The sequence below is a fragment of the Brienomyrus brachyistius genome, chromosome 16 (assembly GCF_023856365.1).
Source record: "Brienomyrus brachyistius isolate T26 chromosome 16, BBRACH_0.4, whole genome shotgun sequence".
Lineage (NCBI taxonomy): Eukaryota > Metazoa > Chordata > Actinopteri > Osteoglossiformes > Mormyridae > Brienomyrus > Brienomyrus brachyistius.
Window position 1 is genome coordinate 2,421,089 of NC_064548.1, and position 22,410 is coordinate 2,443,498.

At 43.7% G+C, this 22,410-nt stretch overlaps 1 protein-coding gene and 32 non-coding genes across 34 annotated transcripts in view; all 33 read left to right on the forward strand.

Annotated features, from left to right (window-relative positions):
- The window catches only part of igsf3 (immunoglobulin superfamily, member 3), a 220,961-nt gene that overhangs the window by 148,532 nt on the left and 50,019 nt on the right, over positions 1-22,410 (forward strand). The gene's annotated exons all lie outside the window — the stretch shown is intronic.
- Positions 5,579-5,652, forward strand: trnat-ugu (transfer RNA threonine (anticodon UGU)). Its single transcript has one exon. It is a non-coding gene; the product is annotated as a tRNA-Thr (tRNA).
- Positions 6,065-6,138, forward strand: trnat-agu (transfer RNA threonine (anticodon AGU)). Its single transcript has one exon. It is a non-coding gene; the product is annotated as a tRNA-Thr (tRNA).
- On the forward strand, positions 6,638-6,711 carry trnat-ugu (transfer RNA threonine (anticodon UGU)). Its single transcript has one exon. It is a non-coding gene; the product is annotated as a tRNA-Thr (tRNA).
- On the forward strand, positions 7,124-7,197 carry trnat-agu (transfer RNA threonine (anticodon AGU)). The gene has a single exon. It is a non-coding gene; the product is annotated as a tRNA-Thr (tRNA).
- Positions 7,686-7,759, forward strand: trnat-ugu (transfer RNA threonine (anticodon UGU)). Its single transcript has one exon. It is a non-coding gene; the product is annotated as a tRNA-Thr (tRNA).
- On the forward strand, positions 8,172-8,245 carry trnat-agu (transfer RNA threonine (anticodon AGU)). Its single transcript has one exon. It is a non-coding gene; the product is annotated as a tRNA-Thr (tRNA).
- trnat-ugu (transfer RNA threonine (anticodon UGU)) lies at positions 8,745-8,818 on the forward strand. Its single transcript has one exon. It is a non-coding gene; the product is annotated as a tRNA-Thr (tRNA).
- Positions 9,231-9,300, forward strand: trnat-agu (transfer RNA threonine (anticodon AGU)). The gene has a single exon. It is a non-coding gene; the product is annotated as a tRNA-Thr (tRNA).
- trnat-ugu (transfer RNA threonine (anticodon UGU)) lies at positions 9,798-9,871 on the forward strand. Its single transcript has one exon. It is a non-coding gene; the product is annotated as a tRNA-Thr (tRNA).
- Positions 10,284-10,357, forward strand: trnat-agu (transfer RNA threonine (anticodon AGU)). The gene has a single exon. It is a non-coding gene; the product is annotated as a tRNA-Thr (tRNA).
- On the forward strand, positions 10,857-10,930 carry trnat-ugu (transfer RNA threonine (anticodon UGU)). Its single transcript has one exon. It is a non-coding gene; the product is annotated as a tRNA-Thr (tRNA).
- Positions 11,343-11,416, forward strand: trnat-agu (transfer RNA threonine (anticodon AGU)). The gene has a single exon. It is a non-coding gene; the product is annotated as a tRNA-Thr (tRNA).
- trnat-ugu (transfer RNA threonine (anticodon UGU)) lies at positions 11,916-11,989 on the forward strand. Its single transcript has one exon. It is a non-coding gene; the product is annotated as a tRNA-Thr (tRNA).
- On the forward strand, positions 12,402-12,471 carry trnat-agu (transfer RNA threonine (anticodon AGU)). The gene has a single exon. It is a non-coding gene; the product is annotated as a tRNA-Thr (tRNA).
- On the forward strand, positions 12,971-13,044 carry trnat-ugu (transfer RNA threonine (anticodon UGU)). Its single transcript has one exon. It is a non-coding gene; the product is annotated as a tRNA-Thr (tRNA).
- On the forward strand, positions 13,457-13,530 carry trnat-agu (transfer RNA threonine (anticodon AGU)). The gene has a single exon. It is a non-coding gene; the product is annotated as a tRNA-Thr (tRNA).
- trnat-ugu (transfer RNA threonine (anticodon UGU)) lies at positions 14,030-14,103 on the forward strand. The gene has a single exon. It is a non-coding gene; the product is annotated as a tRNA-Thr (tRNA).
- On the forward strand, positions 14,516-14,589 carry trnat-agu (transfer RNA threonine (anticodon AGU)). Its single transcript has one exon. It is a non-coding gene; the product is annotated as a tRNA-Thr (tRNA).
- trnat-ugu (transfer RNA threonine (anticodon UGU)) lies at positions 15,089-15,162 on the forward strand. Its single transcript has one exon. It is a non-coding gene; the product is annotated as a tRNA-Thr (tRNA).
- On the forward strand, positions 15,575-15,648 carry trnat-agu (transfer RNA threonine (anticodon AGU)). Its single transcript has one exon. It is a non-coding gene; the product is annotated as a tRNA-Thr (tRNA).
- On the forward strand, positions 16,148-16,221 carry trnat-ugu (transfer RNA threonine (anticodon UGU)). Its single transcript has one exon. It is a non-coding gene; the product is annotated as a tRNA-Thr (tRNA).
- Positions 16,634-16,707, forward strand: trnat-agu (transfer RNA threonine (anticodon AGU)). Its single transcript has one exon. It is a non-coding gene; the product is annotated as a tRNA-Thr (tRNA).
- Positions 17,207-17,280, forward strand: trnat-ugu (transfer RNA threonine (anticodon UGU)). Its single transcript has one exon. It is a non-coding gene; the product is annotated as a tRNA-Thr (tRNA).
- Positions 17,693-17,766, forward strand: trnat-agu (transfer RNA threonine (anticodon AGU)). The gene has a single exon. It is a non-coding gene; the product is annotated as a tRNA-Thr (tRNA).
- Positions 18,266-18,339, forward strand: trnat-ugu (transfer RNA threonine (anticodon UGU)). The gene has a single exon. It is a non-coding gene; the product is annotated as a tRNA-Thr (tRNA).
- On the forward strand, positions 18,752-18,825 carry trnat-agu (transfer RNA threonine (anticodon AGU)). The gene has a single exon. It is a non-coding gene; the product is annotated as a tRNA-Thr (tRNA).
- On the forward strand, positions 19,325-19,398 carry trnat-ugu (transfer RNA threonine (anticodon UGU)). The gene has a single exon. It is a non-coding gene; the product is annotated as a tRNA-Thr (tRNA).
- On the forward strand, positions 19,811-19,884 carry trnat-agu (transfer RNA threonine (anticodon AGU)). The gene has a single exon. It is a non-coding gene; the product is annotated as a tRNA-Thr (tRNA).
- On the forward strand, positions 20,384-20,457 carry trnat-ugu (transfer RNA threonine (anticodon UGU)). The gene has a single exon. It is a non-coding gene; the product is annotated as a tRNA-Thr (tRNA).
- trnat-agu (transfer RNA threonine (anticodon AGU)) lies at positions 20,870-20,943 on the forward strand. Its single transcript has one exon. It is a non-coding gene; the product is annotated as a tRNA-Thr (tRNA).
- Positions 21,443-21,516, forward strand: trnat-ugu (transfer RNA threonine (anticodon UGU)). The gene has a single exon. It is a non-coding gene; the product is annotated as a tRNA-Thr (tRNA).
- Positions 21,929-22,002, forward strand: trnat-agu (transfer RNA threonine (anticodon AGU)). The gene has a single exon. It is a non-coding gene; the product is annotated as a tRNA-Thr (tRNA).

The following is a 22,410-nucleotide window of genomic DNA, read 5'->3' on the forward strand; positions in this document are numbered from 1 at the left end:
TCCTACACCCACCTACACTTCCATGACTTGCGAGATAAGAAAAGCAGACTTCTGTCTGCCTGGTCGATCATTTGTAGCCGCTACTTAGGTTCTTCCTCAAATCTTGTTGCCTAAATGACTTATATCACAATCATACTAATTTAAAATTGCGCTCTAACAGAGCGATCCTTACACATTTTAATAAAAAACGTAAACTATATGGGTCTGATGTTTTTTTGATTGAGCAAACTCTAAAAGCCCACCTATGGTTGTGTGCTTGTGCGCATTCTTGGGGCTTTGCTGTGTGTGTGTGTGTGTGTCTGTCTGTCTGTGTTTGTAGGTTGTTCATCTTGCGTCCAAAGTTAAGGTTATATTTTATACTACTTTAAAATAACACATTTTTGTTTGACTGTTTAACAACTACATCTAAAGTTTTTATACATTTAAACATTAACAAAAGCAGTTAATGTCTTTTCTTTAAAATTTACATGTCCATTTTGCGTGGTTTTTCACAATAAGACTCATGAACGACTAAGTTAATGTGTTTTGGGGCCTGTATACACATCGCGGTCCTATACTTTCACAGACCTAAAGTTAAACCCTAAAGCCCCTGACCACCGATGTGTGTGTGTGTCTGTTTGTGCACATGAGCATGAATACACATTTACTGAAAAAACATATTTATTAAAATAACTAAGGCTTTATTCTGTCAAAAAAAATAAATAAATAATGACAGCAGATAAACGGGTCGTTATAGTCAATCTGTAGACTCCCTGCATAGTGGATGACTACTGACACTGTTGAATTTGAACTGTGTTTCATTAACTATCAAACAGGCTGCAGCACCGTTACCGTTGTCAACTTAGCATTGTACTCCAGCAAGCATCTCAGATCAAGCTTGTAGATTATATAAGCTGGGGCCGTGGGCACCTTGTAGGATGTCTTTATTTAAAAACTAAGACCTTATTCTTTAAAGTTTTTAATGTGTATTTGCAGCATGGTGCTAAATGCAGCTTACTGGTTCCTATTAAATGCAATTAAAATAATCATGTACACCTTCTTTAAAATAACAAGACTATATCCTAAATTCTTACACCCTTGCCTGATTCCACAGTTCCTACCCCCCCCCCCCCCCCACACTTATGTGCCCCCCATCCCAGCCTTCCATGACTTGTGAGATAAGGAAAGCACACTTCTGCCTGCCTGGTCGGTCATTTCTAGCCGCTATTTAGGTTCTTCCTCAAATCTTGTTGCCTAAATGACTTATATCACACTCATATTAATTTAAAATTTCGCTATAACAAAACAATCCTTATAGATTTTAATAAAAAAAATGTGAACAATATATGTTTGGTGTTTTTTGACTGAGCAAAACTCTTTTAGTGTTTTTGTGTGCGTGTCCAATACAACTGTAGTTTGTATACCTTTAAACATTAACAAAAACAGTTAATGTCTTTTCTTTAAAATTTACAAGTCTATTTCTGTCTGTTTTTTCGCGATAAGTTAGTAAACGACTAAGTTAGGGTGCTTTGGGGTCTGTATACACATTGCAGTCCTAAACTTTCACAGACCTAAAGTTAAACTCTAAAGCTCCTGACCACCGGTGTGTGTGTGTGTGTGTGTGTGTGTGTGTGTGTGTGTGTGCACATGAGCATGAGTATACATTTACTGAAAAACATATTTATTAAAATAACCAAGGCTTTATTCTGTCAAAAAAAAATTAATAATGCCATCTGATAAACGGGGTCGTTATAGTCAATCTGTAGTCTCCCTGCATCGTGGATGACTGCTGACACTGTTGAATTTGAACTATGTTTCATTAACTATCAAACAGGCTGCAGCTCCGTTACCGATGTCAACTTAGCATTGTACTCCAGCAAGCATCTCGGATCAAGCTTGTAGATTATGTACGTTAGGGCCGTGGGCACCTTGTAGGATGTCTTTATTAAAATAACTATGACCTTATTCTTTAAAGTTTTTAATGTGTATTTGCAACATGGTGCTAAATGCATCTTACTGGTTCCTATTAAAAGTAATTAAATAATCATGTACACCTTCTTTAAAATAACAAGACTATATCCTAAATTCTTACACTCTTGCCTGATTCCACAGTTCCTACCCCCCACTTATGTGGCCCCCCTCCCACCCTTCCATGACTTGTGAGATAAGGAAAGCACACTTCTGCCTGCCTGGTTGGTCATTTCCAGCCACTATTTAAGTTCTTCCTCAAATCTTGTTGCCTAAATGACTTATATCCCACTCATATTAATTTAAAATTTCCCTATAACAAAACAATCCTTATACATTTTAATAAAAAGCGTGAACAATATATGTTTGGTGTTTTTTTTTTTGACTGAGCAAAACTCTTTTAGTGTTTTTGTGTGCGTGTCCGATACAACTGTAGTTTGTATACCTTTAAACATTAACAAAAAACAGTTAATGTCTTTTCTTTAGAATTTACAAGTCTATTTCTGTCTGTTTTTCGCGATAAGTTAGTAAACGACTAAGTTAGGGTGCTTTGGGGTTTGGTCACACATTGCGATCAGCAACCTAAAGTTAAACTCTAAAGCCCCCCCGACCTCCGGGGTGTGTGTGTGTGTTTGTGTGCATGCGCGTGAATAAACATTTACTGAAAAACATATTTATTAAAATAACTAAGGCTTTATTCTTTCAAAGTTTTTAAAAATGTGTTTTGATGCATGTCACTAAATGCTGCTTAATAGTACCTAACCGGGGTTGCTCCCCCCAGAGACAGTTGCTAGTCCATATCATTTCTCACTTAAAACATGACAGGGCTTTTGGCGTTGGAAAATAACGCATTTACTTAAAATAACACATTGACAAACACGACAAATGTTTTTATCCCTTAAATTATTAAAATAACTAAGGTATTAGTCTAACAAAGTTTTTAAAATGTTTTTGAAGTACGTAGCTAAATACCGCTCACTAGTTCCTGCATCTATTAAATTAATAATGCGCTGGGTGTGTTTTATTGAAAATAAAACTAACAAAATACAACTAAATTATTTTATTAATGAAATCTTATTGGCTTAAAACTTTATACTAATTTGTCATACCCCCGTTTAAGTTACGGCACTTTACCCTGCTGATTAAGCAATTGAAGTTAGATCCTTCATCCAGCCCCACAGGCCCGCAGCGGGGCGCCCGGGGCTATGCTAGAGTCCCAGAGCTGTGGTGTTAGACATCGACTTTTATTTCCATTAGACATATATTATTTTATACTATTTACGAATAAAACAGATTAACAAATAGACGTAATGTGCATTCTGCCGGGGCGTGAATGCTGTCTGTCTGCTTGTCACACTCAGGACCAGCGGTTAAACGAGATGTTACACGCACTCTGCAACAATTTGTCAATTTGTCAATTGACGCTTCCTTCTCATAGGCGTATCACTCACGGCTCCATAAGCTCTCGCGCTTACGACCCGTTTCCCACTGCCGCGGACATTAGCTGATCGACATGTCTAGACATGCAATACGCATAAATCCCCCCTAAAAACAGGATTGCTGTGTTTTTACGGTTATAAAATAGGACATTTTGTTAAAAAAATAAACCGTTAACAACACACAACTACTGCTTTTACCATTCAAAACTGCCCGACTCTCTTTCCTTTCTAGCTAGAAAAGCTCGACGCGTCCGATGACCCCTTAAAACGTATTTAAAATGTCGCATTGATAAATTCATATAATGTATTTTATTCTTTTAACGACTACTGATTCCAATTTGGTGCCATATACTTTTATCTTGTAGGCCGTAGGATAGCTCTCTTTCTGCCGGCTATAGGCCGTGGTACGTCTGGGCTATTATGCTTAAATTCTTTATTAATTAATGTTGGCTATGTGCTTTATAACACGTTTTATACTTCTTTTACACACGTTTACTTATTGTATACACACTTTAAAGTTCCGAAAACGACTTGCCTCAGCTGTTTTCAATAAAAGACAGTGGTGTGTGGATATCGTGGCTGCACGCACAAGCGCGACATGGAGTTATTTTAACAAGGATCGCCAGCGTTATTCCCTGATTCTTGTTGTCGAGATGCTTAAGATGTTTTATTTTAAATAACACATTAGCCGAAAAGAGTTTCATTGCTTAAAAACGATGAGGTTAAAGAGGCTTAGTTGAAATAAAAGATCAGCATGTGTTGTCATACATCTTTTCAAGTTCTGGTTATACCTTTTGATTAACCATACGTAGATAAATTTAGCTAATTGTAGCTAAGCAATACGGGGGGGGGGGTTAGAGATAGACTTTTATTTAAATTAGAAATAGATTATTTTTCACTATTTACAAATAAGCATATAAAATATAGAATTGGTGTGCATTCTGCCAGAATGGCGGCATGCTTCTCACAATCCAGGCAAACGGTTCGCCTCACGACAACAATTTCCCCTGGTAGCCATTTGACAGCAGCTTCACGCAACGAGCTGGCTCAATAAAGGAAATGCTGTGTGGATCTACGCGCGTGCGCCACACGAGAGTGAGAGAATGCATTCGTTTAAACAAGAATTAACCGCGTTATTTCCTGATTATTGCTATCGAAAATGCTCACAGCGCTTTACTTCATTATTCACATTGACAGAAATGTGCTTCATTACTTAAAAACATTACGGTTATAGGGGTTTTATTTGCTAAAACAGGCACTCCGCCGGCGTAGCCATTTTTAAAGGGGCGTCGGCGTGGGTGCGCATGCGCCAAACGCCGGACTAGCGATCGTCCTTCCGACCCGCGTTGTTCAAACAAAGTAGTCGCATGTGGCGGGTCTCCGGGGTCGTTTCGTCCTATTTCTTTTTAAAGTTTGCCGCTTACATGCTTTCTCAAACCTGGTAAATATAACTAAAGTCTTTCGTGTTGGTTAAATGTAATGAGTGATCGCTTCTTTTAAAACTACGGGCTGTATGTTTATTGGTTTGGTTGTGCTGCTATCGTTTGCGCTTGTTTAAATTTGTTCTTCTGCTGCTTCTTTCGGACCTGTTTGTTTAAATTCACACTGCTTTTATTTTTAAAATAACCCTAAAGTTTTCCTTCTTTTGGTACTTTCTTCTTTTAAAACATTTGGGTGCTTTCTTTTAAAATACGCCGCGGCGCTTACTAACAACACGAGGCCGGACGGACGCCCCCGCTGAACGTGTATGCGCTATCTTGCCATTATCCTGCTCTATGTTTTATTATACCTTAAAAACGTAATCAAAAAATCACATTAATAAAATACATGTAATGTATTTTTATTCTATTAAAGTTTAATCTCCCAAACCACCCTATCGGCAACACGTGGCATAAGCATGTATTGATACCATATATGGACATAACGGCAGTCTCCCAAAACCATATCGCCCCCTATCGGCAGCATGTGGCATAAGCATGTATTGATACCATATATGTGCATAAACCCTCGACCAATCAGAATCAAGGATAAGCCACTTCCTCTTATGACGTCAGAAGCGGAGAATTAAGCTCCGCCCAAGGTACCACATAATATCTCTACTATCAGCTTGGTTATGAACATTTTCTGCTGTCAGGCTGCTAAGTTTAGTAGTTGGATAATCCCTGAACTATGAGTCCCAAGTCTTAACAGGGGGTGCTGTGGCTTAGCTGGTTAAAGCACCTGTCTTGTAAACAGGAGATCCTGGGTCCAAATCCCAGCAGCACCTTGTCAATGTTGATGAATCTTTTGCCAAGAACAATCTTTATGTCTGCTGGAGGCATGGTAAACGTTGACCTTTTATGTGTAGAACAAAAGTGTCAGCTAGGCACTCGCACAACATGTCTTTGCTCATGCCATGCAGGCATTACAATAGTGCTGCTCGAGAAAACAATTCAATAATGAAGATTTCCTAGAAGCCACACAGCTACCTCCTCGTTGGGCAGTGAACATGACAGAGGTGAACAGCAGTGGCCTGGAGAGAGAAAGTAATGGAGAAGGAAGCATTTGAGGCGGTTACGTAGAGCAAATATTGACCAACTCCAACAGCTGGCAAGGATCGTAGCCACGCTCTTGCAATTGTAAAATGTGTAACAACTGCCAGATGAGGGCAGTGGTGGCCCGAGTCTTTCTTGTGTCCTGGCGCTGTGGCTTAGTTGGTTAAAGTGCCTGTCTAGTAAACAGGAGATCCTGGGTTCAAATCCCAGCAGTGCCTTGAACTCTACTGTAAGAGACCTACTAGAGTGTGGTTCCTGCCTTTTTTCCACTGAAGTCAATCTTAGAGGGAAGAAAGTCTCAGAAGCATGTAACTTCCTCCAGGTGAGGTTTGATGTCAGAATCTCAGCATGGCACTACCAGACACTGCCTTGTGCATAGCACACGCTGACTGATTACAATACAAGAGCCTCTGGCGCGAAGTATCTGAGTACACCACGTCATTGATTTCTAAAAAATATAGTCCACACAAAGCTCGTGGGCCCATTCCTTACTTTCCTGAAGTAGCAGATCACTGAAATCTGTCTGAAATTTCAGTAGATTCTCATCATCTGAATTACCGCCATTACGATCAACTGAGTGAAGCAGCAGGGGAGTCTTGACTGACTCAACTAATGAAGAGTGCACTATCAGCTTGGTTATGAACATTTTCTGCTGTCAGGCTGCTAAGTTTAGTAGTTGGATAATCCCTGAACTATGAGTCCCAAGTCTTAACAGGGGGTGCTGTGGCTTAGCTGGTTAAAGCACCTGTCTTGTAAACAGGAGATCCTGGGTCCAAATCCCAGCAGCACCTTGTCAATGTTGATGAATCTTTTGCCAAGAACAACCTTTATGTCTGCTGGAGGCATGGTAAACGTTGACCTTTTATGTGTAGAACAAAAGTGTCAGCTAGGCACTCGCACAACATGTCTTTGCTCATGCCATGCAGGCATTACAATAGTGCTGCTCGAGAAAACAATTCAATAATGAAGATTTCCTAGAAGCCACACAGCTACCTCCTCGTTGGGTAGTGAACATGACAGAGGTGAACAGCAGTGGCCTGGAGAGAGAAAGTAATGGAGAAGGAAGCATTTGAGGCGGTTACGTAGAGCAAATATTGACCAACTCCAACAGCTGGCAAGGATCGTAGCCACGCTCTTGCAATTGTAAAATGTGTAACAACTGCCAGATGAGGGCAGTGGTGGCCCGAGTCTTTCTTGTGTCCTGGCGCTGTGGCTTAGTTGGTTAAAGTGCCTGTCTAGTAAACAGGAGATCCTGGGTTCAAATCCCAGCAGTGCCTTGAACTCTACTGTAAGAGACCTACTAGAGTGTGGTTCCTGCCTTTTTTCCACTGAAGTCAATCTTAGAGGGAAGAAAGTCTCAGAAGCATGTAACTTCCTCCAGGTGAGGTTTGATGTCAGAATCTCAGCATGGCACTACCAGACACTTCCTTGTGCATAGCACACGCTGACTGATTACAATACAAGAGCCTCTGGCGCGAAGTATCTGAGTACACCACGTCATTGATTTCTAAAAAATATAGTCCACACAAAGCTCGTGGGCCCATTCCTTACTTTCCTGAAGTAGCAGATCTCTGAAATTTCAGTAGATTCTCATCATCTGAATTACCGCCATTACGATCAACTGAGTGAAGCAGCAGAGGAGTCTTGACTGACTCAACTAATGAAGAGTGCACTATCAGCTTGGTTATGAACATTTTCTGCTGTCAGGCTGCTAAGTTTAGTAGTTGGATAATCCCTGAACTATGAGTCCCAAGTCTTAACAGGGGGTGCTGTGGCTTAGCTGGTTAAAGCACCTGTCTTGTAAACAGGAGATCCTGGGTCCAAATCCCAGCAGCACCTTGTCAATGTTGATGAATCTTTTGCCAAGAACAACCTTTATGTCTGCTGGAGGCATGGTAAACGTTGACCTTTTATGTAAAGAACAAAAGTGTCAGCTAGGCACTCGCACAACATGTCTTTGCTCATGCCATGCAGGCATTACAATAGTGCTGCTCGAGAAAACAATTCAATAATGAAGATTTCCTAGAAGCCACACAGCTACCTCCTCGTTGGGCAGTGAACATGACAGAGGTGAACAGCAGTGGCCTGGAGAGAGAAAGTAATGGAGAAGGAAGCATTTGAGGCGGTTACGTAGAGCAAATATTGACCAACTCCAACAGCTGGCAAGGATCGTAGCCACGCTCTTGCAATTGTAAAATGTGTAACAACTGCCAGATGAGGGCAGTGGTGGCCCAAGTCTTTCTTGTGTCCTGGCGCTGTGGCTTAGTTGGTTAAAGTGCCTGTCTAGTAAACAGGAGATCCTGGGTTCAAATCCCAGCAGTGCCTTGAACTCTACTGTAAGAGACCTACTAGAGTGTGGTTCCTGCCTTTTTTCCACTGAAGTCAATCTTAGAGGGAAGAAAGTCTCAGAAGCATGTAACTTCCTCCAGGTGAGGTTTGATGTCAGAATCTCAGCATGGCACTACCAGACACTGCCTTGTGCATAGCACACGCTGACTGATTACAATACAAGAGCCTCTGGCGCGAAGTATCTGAGTACACCACGTCATTGATTTCTAAAAAATATAGTCCACACAAAGCTCGTGGGCCCATTCCTTACTTTCCTGAAGTAGCAGATCACTGAAATCTGTCTGAAATTTCAGTAGATTCTCATCATCTGAATTACCGCCATTACGATCAACTGAGTGAAGCAGCAGGGGAGTCTTGACTGACTCAACTAATGAAGAGTGCACTATCAGCTTGGTTATGAACATTTTCTGCTGTCAGGCTGCTAAGTTTAGTAGTTGGATAATCCCTGAACTATGAGTCCCAAGTCTTAACAGGTGGTGCTGTGGCTTAGCTGGTTAAAGCACCTGTCTTGTAAACAGGAGATCCTGGGTCCAAATCCCAGCAGCACCTTGTCAATGTTGATGAATCTTTTGCCAAGAAGAACCTTCATGTCTGCTGGAGGCATGGTAAACGTTGACCTTTTATGTAAAGAACAAAAGTGTCAGCTAGGCACTCGCACAACATGTCTTTGCTCATGCCATGCAGGCATTACAATAGTGCTGCTCGAGAAAACAATTCAATAATGAAGATTTCCTAGAAGCCACACAGCTACCTCCTCGTTGGGCAGTGAACATGACAGAGGTGAACAGCAGTGGCCTGGAGAGAGAAAGTAATGGAGAAGGAAGCATTTGAGGCGGTTACGTAGAGCAAATATTGACCAACTCCAACAGCTGGCAAGGATCGTAGCCACGCTCTTGCAATTGTAAAATGTGTAACAACTGCCAGATGAGGGCAGTGGTGGCCCGAGCCTTTCTTGTGTCCTGGCGCTGTGGCTTAGTTGAAGTGCCTGTCTAGTAAACAGGAGATCCTGGGTTCAAATCCCAGCAGTGCCTTGAACTCTACTGTAAGAGACCTACTAGAGTGGTTCCTGCCTTTTTTCCACTGAAGTCAATCTTAGAGGGAAGAAAGTCTCAGAAGCATGTAACTTCCTCCAGGTGAGGCTTGATGTCAGAATCTCAGCATGGCACTACCAGACACTGCCTTGTGCATAGCACACGCTGACTGATTACAATACAAGAGCCTCTGGCGCGAAGTATCTGAGTACACCACGTCATTGATTTCTAAAAAATATAGTCCACACAAAGCTCGTGGGCCTATTCCTTACTTTACTGAAGTAGCAGATCATTGAAATCTGTCTGAAATTTCAGTAGATTCTCATCATCTGAATTACCGCCATTACGATCAACTGAGTGAAGCAGCAGGGGAGTCTTGACTGACTCAACTAATGAAGAGTGTACAATCAGCTTGGTTATGAACATTTTCTGCTGTCAGGCTGCTAAGTTTAGTAGTTGGATAATCCCTGAACTATGAGTCCCAAGTCTTAACAGGGGGTGCTGTGGCTTAGCTGGTTAAAGCACCTGTCTTGTAAACAGGAGATCCTGGGTCCAAATCCCAGCAGCACCTTGTCAATGTTGATGAATCTTTTGCCAAGAACAACCTTTATGTCTGCTGGAGGCATGGTAAACATTGACCTTTTATGTAAAGAACAAAAGTGTCAGCTAGGCACTCGCACAACATGTCTTTGCTCATGCCATGCAGGCATTACAATAGTGCTGCTCGAGAAAACAATTCAATAATGAAGATTTCCTAGAAGCCACACAGCTACCTCCTCGTTGGGCAGTGAACATGACAGAGGTGAACAGCAGTGGCCTGGAGAGAGAAAGTAATGGAGAAGGAAGCATTTGAGGCGGTTACGTAGAGCAAATATTGACCAACTCCAACAGCTGGCAAGGATCGTAGCCACGCTCTTGCAATTGTAAAATGTGTAACAACTGCCAGATGAGGGCAGTGGTGGCCCGAGTTTTTCTTGTGTCCTGGCGCTGTGGCTTAGTTGGTTAAAGTGCCTGTCTAGTAAACAGGAGATCCTGGGTTCAAATCCCAGCAGTGCCTTGAACTCTACTGTAAGAGACCTACTAGAGTGTGGTTCCTGCCTTTTTTCCACTGAAGTCAATCTTAGAGGGAAGAAAGTCTCAGAAGCATGTAACTTCCTCCAGGTGAGGTTTGATGTCAGAATCTCAGCATGGCACTACCAGACACTGCCTTGTGCATAGCACACACTGACTGATTACAATACAAGAGCCTCTGGCGCGAAGTATCTGAGTACACCACGTCATTGATTTCTAAAAAATATAGTCCACACAAAGCTCGTGGGCCCATTCCTTACTTTCCTGAAGTAGCAGATCACTGAAATCTGTCTGAAATTTCAGTAGATTCTCATCATCTGAATTACCGCCATTACGATCAACTGAGTGAAGCAGCAGGGGAGTCTTGACTGACTCAACTAATGAAGAGTGCACTATCAGCTTGGTTATGAACATTTTCTGCTGTCAGGCTGCTAAGTTTAGTAGTTGGATAATCCCTGAACTATGAGTCCCAAGTCTTAACAGGGGGTGCTGTGGCTTAGCTGGTTAAAGCACCTGTCTTGTAAACAGGAGATCCTGGGTCCAAATCCCAGCAGCACCTTGTCAATGTTGATGAATCTTTTGCCAAGAACAACCTTTATGTCTGCTGGAGGCATGGTAAACGTTGACCTTTTATGTAAAGAACAAAAGTGTCAGCTAGGCACTCGCACAACATGTCTTTGCTCATGCCATGCAGGCATTACAATAGTGCTGCTCGAGAAAACAATTCAATAATGAAGATTTCCTAGAAGCCACACAGCTACCTCCTCGTTGGGCAGTGAACATGACAGAGGTGAACAGCAGTGGCCTGGAGAGAGAAAGTAATGGAGAAGGAAGCATTTGAGGCGGTTACGTAGAGCAAATATTGACCAACTCCAACAGCTGGCAAGGATCGTAGCCACGCTCTTGCAATTGTAAAATGTCTAACAACTGCCAGATGAGGGCAGTGGTGGCCCGAGTCTTTCTTGTGTCCTGGCGCTGTGGCTTAGTTGGTTAAAGTGCCTGTCTAGTAAACAGGAGATCCTGGGTTCAAATCCCAGCAGTGCCTTGAACTCTACTGTAAGAGACCTACTAGAGTGTGGTTCCTGCCTTTTTTCCACTGAAGTCAATCTTAGAGGGAAGAAAGTCTCAGAAGCATGTAACTTCCTCCAGGTGAGGCTTGATGTCAGAATCTCAGCATGGCACTACCAGACACTGCCTTGTGCATAGCACACGCTGACTGATTTCAATACAAGAGCCTCTGGCGCGAAGTATGTGAGTACACCACGTCATTGATTTCTAAAAAATATAGTCCACACAAAGCTCGTGCGCCTATTCCTTACTTTACTGAAGTAGCAGATCATTGAAATCTGTCTGAAATTTCAGTAGATTCTCATCATCTGAATTACCGCCATTACGATCAACTGAGTGAAGCAGCAGGGGAGTCTTGACTGACTCAACTAATGAAGAGTGTACAATCAGCTTGGTTATGAACATTTTCTGCTGTCAGGCTGCTAAGTTTAGTAGTTGGATAATCCCTGAACTATGAGTCCCAAGTCTTAACAGGGGGTGCTGTGGCTTAGCTGGTTAAAGCACCTGTCTTGTAAACAGGAGATCCTGGGTCCAAATCCCAGCAGCACCTTGTCAATGTTGATGAATCTTTTGCCAAGAACAACCTTTATGTCTGCTGGAGGCATGGTAAACGTTGACCTTTTATGTAAAGAACAAAAGTGTCAGCTAGGCACTCGCACAACATGTCTTTGCTCATGCCATGCAGGCATTACAATAGTGCTGCTCGAGAAAACAATTCAATAATGAAGATTTCCTAGAAGCCACACAGCTACCTCCTCGTTGGGCAGTGAACATGACAGAGGTGAACAGCAGTGGCCTGGAGAGAGAAAGTAATGGAGAAGGAAGCATTTGAGGCGGTTACGTAGAGCAAATATTGACCAACTCCAACAGCTGGCAAGGATCGTAGCCACGCTCTTGCAATTGTAAAATGTCTAACAACTGCCAGATGAGGGCAGTGGTGGCCCGAGCCTTTCTTGTGTCCTGGCGCTGTGGCTTAGTTGAAGTGCCTGTCTAGTAAACAGGAGATCCTGGGTTCAAATCCCAGCAGTGCCTTGAACTCTACTGTAAGAGACCTACTAGAGTGTGGTTCCTGCCTTTTTTCCACTGAAGTCAATCTTAGAGGGAAGAAAGTCTCAGAAGCATGTAACTTCCTCCAGGTGAGGCTTGATGTCAGAATCTCAGCATGGCACTACCAGACACTGCCTTGTGCATAGCACACGCTGACTGATTACAATACAAGAGCCTCTGGCGCGAAGTATCTGAGTACACCACGTCATTGATTTCTAAAAAATATAGTCCAGACAAAGCTCGTGGGCCTATTCCTTACTTTACTGAAGTAGCAGATCATTGAAATCTGTCTGAAATTTCAGTAGATTCTCATCATCTGAATTACCGCCATTACGATCAACTGAGTGAAGCAGCAGGGGAGTCTTGACTGACTCAACTAATGAAGAGTGTACAATCAGCTTGGTTATGAACATTTTCTGCTGTCAGGCTGCTAAGTTTAGTAGTTGGATAATCCCTGAACTATGAGTCCCAAGTCTTAACAGGGGGTGCTGTGGCTTAGCTGGTTAAAGCACCTGTCTTGTAAACAGGAGATCCTGGGTCCAAATCCCAGCAGCACCTTGTCAATGTTGATGAATCTTTTGCCAAGAACAACCTTTATGTCTGCTGGAGGCATGGTAAACGTTGACCTTTTATGTAAAGAACAAAAGTGTCAGCTAGGCACTCGCACAACATGTCTTTGCTCATGCCATGCAGGCATTACAATAGTGCTGCTCGAGAAAACAATTCAATAATGAAGATTTCCTAGAAGCCACACAGCTACCTCCTCGTTGGGCAGTGAACATGACAGAGGTGAACAGCAGTGGCCTGGAGAGAGAAAGTAATGGAGAAGGAAGCATTTGAGGTGGTTACGTAGAGCAAATATTGACCAACTCCAACAGCTGGCAAGGATCGTAGCCACGCTCTTGCAATTGTAAAATGTGTAACAACTGCCAGATGAGGGCAGTGGTGGCCCGAGTCTTTCTTGTGTCCTGGCGCTGTGGCTTAGTTGGTTAAAGTGCCTGTCTAGTAAACAGGAGATCCTGGGTTCAAATCCCAGCAGTGCCTTGAACTCTACTGCAAGAGACCTACTAGAGTGTGGTTCCTGCCTTTTTTCCACTGAAGTCAATCTTAGAGGGAAGAAAGTCTCAGAAGCATGTAACTTCCTCCAGGTGAGGCTTGATGTCAGAATCTCAGCATGGCACTACCAGACACTGCCTTGTGCATAGCACACGCTGACTGATTACAATACAAGAGCCTCTGGCGCGAAGTATCTGAGTACACCACGTCATTGATTTCTAAAAAATATAGTCCACACAAAGCTCGTGGGCCTATTCCTTACTTTCCTGAAGTAGCAGATCACTGAAATCTGTCTGAAATTTCAGTAGATTCTCATCATCTGAATACCCGCCATTACGATCAACTGAGTGAAGCAGCAGGGGGGTCTTGACTGACTCAAATAATGAAGAGTGCACTATCAGCTTGGTTATGAACATTTTCTGCTGTCAGGCTGCTAAGTTTAGTAGTTGGATAATCCCTGAACTATGAGTCCCAAGTCTTAACAGGGGGTGCTGTGGCTTAGCTGGTTAAAGCACCTGTCTTGTAAACAGGAGATCCTGGGTCCAAATCCCAGCAGCACCTTGTCAATGTTGATGAATCTTTTGCCAAGAACAACCTTTATGTCTGCTGGAGGCATGGTAAACGTTGACCTTTTATGTAAAGAACAAAAGTGTCAGCTAGGCACTCGCACAACATGTCTTTGCTCATGCCATGCAGGCATTACAATAGTGCTGAGCGAGAAAACAATTCAATGATGAAGATTTCCTAGAAGCCACACAGCTACCTCCTCGTTGGGCAGTGAACATGACAGAGGTGAACAGCAGTGGCCTGGAGAGAGAAAGTAATGGAGAAGGAAGCATTTGAGGCGGTTACGTAGAGCAAATATTGACCAACTCCAACAGCTGGCAAGGATCGTAGCCACGCTCTTGCAATTGTAAAATGTGTAACAACTGCCAGATGAGGGCAGTGGTGGCCCGTGTCTTTCTTGTGTCCTGGCGCTGTGGCTTAGTTGGTTAAAGTGCCTGTCTAGTAAACAGGAGATCCTGGGTTTAAACCCCAGCAGTGCCTTGAACTCTACTGTTAAAGACCTACTAGAGTGTGGTTCCTGCCTTTTTTCCACTGAAGTCAATCTTAGAGGGAAGAAAGTCTCAGAAGCATGTAACTTCCTCCAGGTGAGGCTTGATGTCAGAATCTCAGCATGGCACTACCAGACACTGCCTTGTGCATAGCACACGCTGACTGATTACAATACAAGAGCCTCTGGCGCGAAGTATGTGGGTACACCACGTCATTGATTTCTAAAAAATATAGTCCACACAAAGCTCGTGGGCCTATTCCTTACTTTACTGAAGTAGCAGATCATTGAAATCTGTCTGAAATTTCAGTAGATTCTCATCATCTGAATACCCGCCATTACGATCAACTGAGTGAAGCAGCAGGTGGGTCTTGACTGACTCAAATAATGAAGAGTGCACTATCAGCTTGGTTATGAACATTTTCTGCTGTCAGGCTGCTAAGTTTAGCAGTTGGATAATCCCTGAACTATGAGTCCCAAGTCTTAACAGGGGGTGCTGTGGCTTAGCTGGTTAAAGCACCTGTCTTGTAAACAGGAGATCCTGGGTCCAAATCCCAGCAGCACCTTGTCAATGTTGATGAATCTTTTGCCAAGAACAACCTTTATGTCTGCTGGAGGCATGGTAAACGTTGACCTTTTATGTAAAGAACAAAAGTGTCAGCTAGGCACTCGCACAACATGTCTTTGCTCATGCCATGCAGGCATTACAATAGTGCTGCTCGAGAAAACAATTCAATAATGAAGATTTCCTAGAAGCCACACAGCTACCTCCTCGTTGGGCAGTGAACATGACAGAGGTGAACAGCAGTGGCCTGGAGAGAGAAAGTAATGGAGAAGGAAGCATTTGAGGCGGTTACGTAGAGCAAATATTGACCAACTCCAACAGCTGGCAAGGATCGTAGCCACGCTCTTGCAATTGTAAAATGTGTAACAACTGCCAGATGAGGGCAGTGGTGGCCCGAGTCTTTCTTGTGTCCTGGCGCTGTGGCTTAGTTGGTTAAAGTGCCTGTCTAGTAAACAGGAGATCCTGGGTTCAAATCCCAGCAGTGCCTTGAAATCTACTGCAAGAGACCTACTAGAGTGTGGTTCCTGCCTTTTTTCCACTGAAGTCAATCTTAGAGGGAAGAAAGTCTCAGAAGCATGTAACTTCCTCCAGGTGAGGCTTGATGTCAGAATCTCAGCATGGCACTACCAGACACTGCCTTGTGCATAGCACACGCTGACTGATTACAATACAAGAGCCTCTGGCGCGAAGTATCTGAGTACACCACGTCATTGATTTCTAAAAAATATAGTCCACACAAAGCTCGTGGGCCTATTCCTTACTTTCTTGAAGTAGCAGATCACTGAAATCTGTCTGAAATTTCAGTAGATTCTCATCATCTGAATACCCGCCATTACGATCAACTGAGTGAAGCAGCAGGGGGGTCTTGACTGACTCAAATAATGAAGAGTGCACTATCAGCTTGGTTATGAACATTTTCTGCTGTCAGGCTGCTAAGTTTAGTAGTTGGATAATCCCTGAACTATGAGTCCCAAGTCTTAACAGGGGGTGCTGTGGCTTAGCTGGTTAAAGCACCTGTCTTGTAAACAGGAGATCCTGGGTCCAAATCCCAGCAGCACCTTGTCAATGTTGATGAATCTTTTGCCAAGAACAACCTTTATGTCTGCTGGAGGCATGGTAAACGTTGACCTTTTATGTAAAGAACAAAAGTGTCAGCTAGGCACTCGCACAACATGTCTTTGCTCATGCCATGCAGGCATTACAATAGTGCTGATCGAGAAAACAATTCAATGATGAAGATTTCCTAGAAGCCACACAGCTACCTCCTCGTTGGGCAGTGAACATGACAGAGGTGAACAGCAGTGGCCTGGAGAGAGAAAGTAATGGAGAAGGAAGCATTTGAGGCGGTTACGTAGAGCAAATATTGACCAACTCCAACAGCTGGCAAGGATCGTAGCCACGCTCTTGCAATTGTAAAATGTGTAACAACTGCCAGATGAGGGCAGTGGTGGCCCGAGTCTTTCTTGTGTCCTGGCGCTGTGGCTTAGTTGGTTAAAGTGCCTGTCTAGTAAACAGGAGATCCTGGGTTTAAACCCCAGCAGTGCCTTGAACTCTACTGTTAAAGACCTACTAGAGTGTGGTTCCTGCCTTTTTTCCACTGAAGTCAATCTTAGAGGGAAGAAAGTCTCAGAAGCATGTAACTTCCTCCAGGTGAGGCTTGATGTCAGAATCTCAGCATGGCACTACCAGACACTGCCTTGTGCATAGCACACGCTGACTGATTACAATACAAGAGCCTCTGGCGCGAAGTATCTGAGTACACCACGTCATTGATTTCTAAAAAATATAGTCCACACAAAGCTCGTGGGCCTATTCCTTACTTTCCTGAAGTAGCAGATCACTGAAATCTGTCTGAAATTTCAGTAGATTCTCATCATCTGAATACCCGCCATTACGATCAACTGAGTGAAGCAGCAGGGGGGTCTTGACTGACTCAAATAATGAAGAGTGCACTATCAGCTTGGTTATGAACATTTTCTGCTGTCAGGCTGCTAAGTTTAGTAGTTGGATAATCCCTGAACTATGAGTCCCAAGTCTTAACAGGGGGTGCTGTGGCTTAGCTGGTTAAAGCACCTGTCTTGTAAACAGGAGATCCTGGGTCCAAATCCCAGCAGCACCTTGTCAATGTTGATGAATCTTTTGTCAAGAACAACCTTTATGTCTGCTGGAGGCATGGTAAACGTTGACCTTTTATGTAAAGAACAAAAGTGTCAGCTAGGCACTCGCACAACATGTCTTTGCTCATGCCATGCAGGCATTACAATAGTGCTGCTCGAGAAAACAATTCAATAATGAAGATTTCCTAGAAGCCACACAGCTACCTCCTCGTTGGGCAGTGAACATGACAGAGGTGAACAGCAGTGGCCTGGAGAGAGAAAGTAATGGAGAAGGAAGCATTTGAGGCGGTTACGTAGAGCAAATATTGACCAACTCCAACAGCTGGCAAGGATCGTAGCCACGCTCTTGCAATTGTAAAATGTGTAACAACTGCCAGATGAGGGCAGTGGTGGCCCGAGTCTTTCTTGTGTCCTGGCGCTGTGGCTTAGTTGGTTAAAGTGCCTGTCTAGTAAACAGGAGATCCTGGGTTCAAATCCCAGCAGTGCCTTGAAATCTACTGCAAGAGACCTACTAGAGTGTGGTTCCTGCCTTTTTTCCACTGAAGTCAATCTTAGAGGGAAGAAAGTCTCAGAAGCATGTAACTTCCTCCAGGTGAGGCTTGATGTCAGAATCTCAGCATGGCACTACCAGACACTGCCTTGTGCATAGCACACGCTGACTGATTACAATACAAGAGCCTCTGGCGCGAAGTATGTGAGTACACCACGTCATTGATTTCTAAAAAATATAGTCCACACAAAGCTCGTGGGCCTATTCCTTACTTTACTGAAGTAGCAGATCATTGAAATCTGTCTGAAATTTCAGTAGATTCTCATCATCTGAATACCCGCCATTACGATCAACTGAGTGAAGCAGCAGGGGGGTCTTGACTGACTCAAATAATGAAGAGTGCACTATCAGCTTGGTTATGAACATTTTCTGCTGTCAGGCTGCTAAGTTTAGTAGTTGGATAATCCCTGAACTATGAGTCCCAAGTCTTAACAGGGGGTGCTGTGGCTTAGCTGGTTAAAGCACCTGTCTTGTAAACAGGAGATCCTGGGTCCAAATCCCAGCAGCACCTTGTCAATGTTGATGAATCTTTTGCCAAGAACAACCTTTATGTCTGCTGGAGGCATGGTAAACGTTGACCTTTTATGTAAAGAACAAAAGTGTCAGCTAGGCACTCGCACAACATGTCTTTGCTCATGCCATGCAGGCATTACAATAGTGCTGCTCGAGAAAATAATTCAATAATGAAGATTTCCTAGAAGCCACACAGCTACCTCCTCGTTGGGCAGTGAACATGACAGAGGTGAACAGCAGTGGCCTGGAGAGAGAAAGTGATGGAGAAGGAAGCATTTGAGGCGGTTACGTAGAGCAAATATTGACCAACTCCAACAGCTGGAAAGGATCGTAGCCACGCTCTTGCAATTGTAAAATGTGTAACTACTGGCAGATGAGGGCAGTGGTGGCCCGAGTCTTTCTTGTGTCCTGGCGCTGTGGCTTAGTTGGTTAAAGTGCCTGTCTAGTAAACAGGAGATCCTGGGTTTAAATCCCAGCAGTGCCTTGAACTCTACTGTAAAAGACCTACTAGAGTGTGGTTCCTGCCTTTTTTCCACTGAAGTCAATCTTAGAGGGAAGAAAGTCTCAGAAGCATGTAACTTCCTCCAGGTGAGGCTTGATGTCAGAATCTCAGCATGGCACTACCAGACACTGCCTTGTGAATAGCACACGCTGACTGATTACAATACAAGAGCCTCTGGCGCGAAGTATGTGGGTACACCACGTCATTGATTTCTAAAAAATATAGTCCACACAAAGCTCGTGGGCCTATTCCTTACTTTACTGAAGTAGCAGATCATTGAAATCTGTCTGAAATTTCAGTAGATTCTCATCATCTGAATACCCGCCATTACGATCAACTGAGTGAAGCAGCAGGGGGGTCTTGACTGACTCAAATAATGAAGAGTGCACTATCAGCTTGGTTATGAACATTTTCTGCTGTCAGGCTGCTAAGTTTAGCAGTTGGATAATCCCTGAACTATGAGTCCCAAGTCTTAACAGGGGGTGCTGTGGCTTAGCTGGTTAAAGCACCTGTCTTGTAAACAGGAGATCCTGGGTCCAAATCCCAGCAGCACCTTGTCAATGTTGATGAATCTTTTGCCAAGAACAACCTTTATGTCTGCTGAAGGCATGTTAAACGTTGACCTTTTATGTAAAGAACAAAAGTGTCAGCTAGGCACTCGCACAACATGTCTTTGCTCATGCCATGCAGGCATTACAATAGTGCTGCTCGAGAAAACAATTCAATAATGAAGATTTCCTAGAAGCCACACAGCTACCTCCTCGTTGGGCAGTGAACATGACAGAGGTGAACAGCAGTGGCCTGGAGAGAGAAAGTAATGGAGAAGGAAGCATTTGAGGCGGTTACGTAGAGCAAATATTGACCAACTCCAACAGCTGGCAAGGATCGTAGCCACGCTCTTGCAATTGTAAAATGTGTAACAACTGCCAGATGAGGGCAGTGGTGGCCCGAGTCTTTCTTGTGTCCTGGCGCTGTGGCTTAGTTGGTTAAAGTGCCTGTCTAGTAAACAGGAGATCCTGGGTTTAAATCCCAGCAGTGCCTTGAACTCTACTGTAAAAGACCTACTAGAGTGTGGTTCCTGCCTTTTTTCCACTGAAATCAATCTTAGAGGGAAGAAAGTCTCAGAAGCATGTAACTTCCTCCAGGTGAGGCTTGATGTCAGAATCTCAGCATGGCACTACCAGACACTGCCTTGTGCATAGCACACGCTGACTGATTACAATACAAGAGCCTCTGGCGCGAAGTATGTGGGTACACCACGTCATTGATTTCTAAAAAATATAGTCCACACAAAGCTCGTGGGCCTATTCCTTACTTTACTGAAGTAGCAGATCATTGAAATCTGTCTGAAATTTCAGTAGATTCTCATCATCTGAATACCCGCCATTACGATCAACTGAGTGAAGCAGCAGGGGGGTCTTGACTGACTCAAATAATGAAGAGTGCACTATCAGCTTGGTTATGAACATTTTCTGCTGTCAGGCTGCTAAGTTTAGCAGTTGGATAATCCCTGAACTATGAGTCCCAAGTCTTAACAGGGGGTGCTGTGGCTTAGCTGGTTAAAGCACCTGTCTTGTAAACAGGAGATCCTGGGTCCAAATCCCAGCAGCACCTTGTCAATGTTGATGAATCTTTTGCCAAGAACAACCTTTATGTCTGCTGGAGGCATGGTAAACGTTGACCTTTTATGTAAAGAACAAAAGTGTCAGCTAGGCACTCGCACAACATGTCTTTGCTCATGCCATGCAGGCATTACAATAGTGCTGCTCGAGAAAACAATTCAATAATGAAGATTTCCTAGAAGCCACACAGCTACCTCCTCGTTGGGCAGTGAACATGACAGAGGTGAACAGCAGTGGCCTGGAGAGAGAAAGTAATGGAGAAGGAAGCATTTGAGGCGGTTACGTAGAGCAAATATTGACCAACTCCAACAGCTGGCAAGGATCGTAGCCACGCTCTTGCAATTGTAAAATGTGTAACAACTGCCAGATGAGGGCAGTGGTGGCCCGAGTCTTTCTTGTGTCCTGGCGCTGTGGCTTAGTTGGTTAAAGTGCCTGTCTAGTAAACAGGAGATCCTGGGTTCAAATCCCAGCAGTGCCTTGAACTCTACTGCAAGAGACCTACTAGAGTGTGGTTCCTGCCTTTTTTCCACTGAAGTCAATCTTAGAGGGAAGAAAGTCTCAGAAGCATGTAACTTCCTCCAGGTGAGGCTTGATGTCAGAATCTCAGCATGGCACTACCAGACACTGCCTTGTGTATAGGACACGCTGACTGATTTCAATACAAGAGCCTCTGGCGCGAAGTATGTGAGTACACCACGTCATTGATTTCTAAAAAATATAGTCCACACAAAGCTCGTGCGCCTATTCCTTACTTTACTGAAGTAGCAGATCATTGAAATCTGTCTGAAATTTCAGTTGATTCTCATCATCTGAATACCCGCCATTACGATCAACTGAGTGAAGCAGCAGGGGGGTCTTGACTGACTCAAATAATGAAGAGTGCACTATCAGCTTGGTTATGAACATTTTCTGCTGTCAGGCTGCTAAGTTTAGTAGTTGGATAATCCCTGAACTATGAGTCCCAAGTCTTAACAGGGGGTGCTGTGGCTTAGCTGGTTAAAGCACCTGTCTTGTAAACAGGAGATCCTGGGTCCAAATCCCAGCAGCACCTTGTCAATGTTGATGAATCTTTTGCCAAGAACAACCTTTATGTCTGCTGGAGGCATGGTAAACGTTGACCTTTTATGTAAAGAACAAAAGTGTCAGCTAGGCACTCGCACAACATGTCTTTGCTCATGCCATGCAGGCATTACAATAGTGCTGCTCGAGAAAACAATTCAATAATGAAGATTTCCTAGAAGCCACACAGCTACCTCCTCGTTGGGCAGTGAACATGACAGAGGTGAACAGCAGTGGCCTGGAGAGAGAAAGTGATGGAGAAGGAAGCATTTGAGGCGGTTACGTAGAGCAAATATTGACCAACTCCAACAGCTGGCAAGGATCGTAGCCACGCTCTTGCAATTGTAAAATGTGTAACAACTGCCAGATGAGGGCAGTGGTGGCCCGAGTCTTTCTTGTGTCCTGGCGCTGTGGCTTAGTTGGTTAAAGTGCCTGTCTAGTAAACAGGAGATCCTGGGTTCAAATCCCAGCAGTGCCTTGAACTCTACTGCAAGAGACCTACTAGAGTGTGGTTCCTGCCTTTTTTCCACTGAAGTCAATCTTAGAGGGAAGAAAGTCTCAGAAGCATGTAACTTCCTCCAGGTGAGGCTTGATGTCAGAATCTCAGCATGGCACTACCAGAAACTGCCTTGTGCATAGCACACGCTGACTGATTACAATACAAGAGCCTCTGGCGCGAAGTATGTGAGTACACCACGTCATTGATTTCTAAAAAATATAGTCCACACAAAGCTCGTGGGCCCATTCCTTACTTTACTGAAGTGGCAGATCATTGAAATCTGTCTGAAATTTCAGTAGATTCTCATCATCTGAATTACCGCCATTACGATCAACTGAGTGAAGCAGCAGGGGAGTCTTGACTGACTCAAATAATGAAGAGTGCACT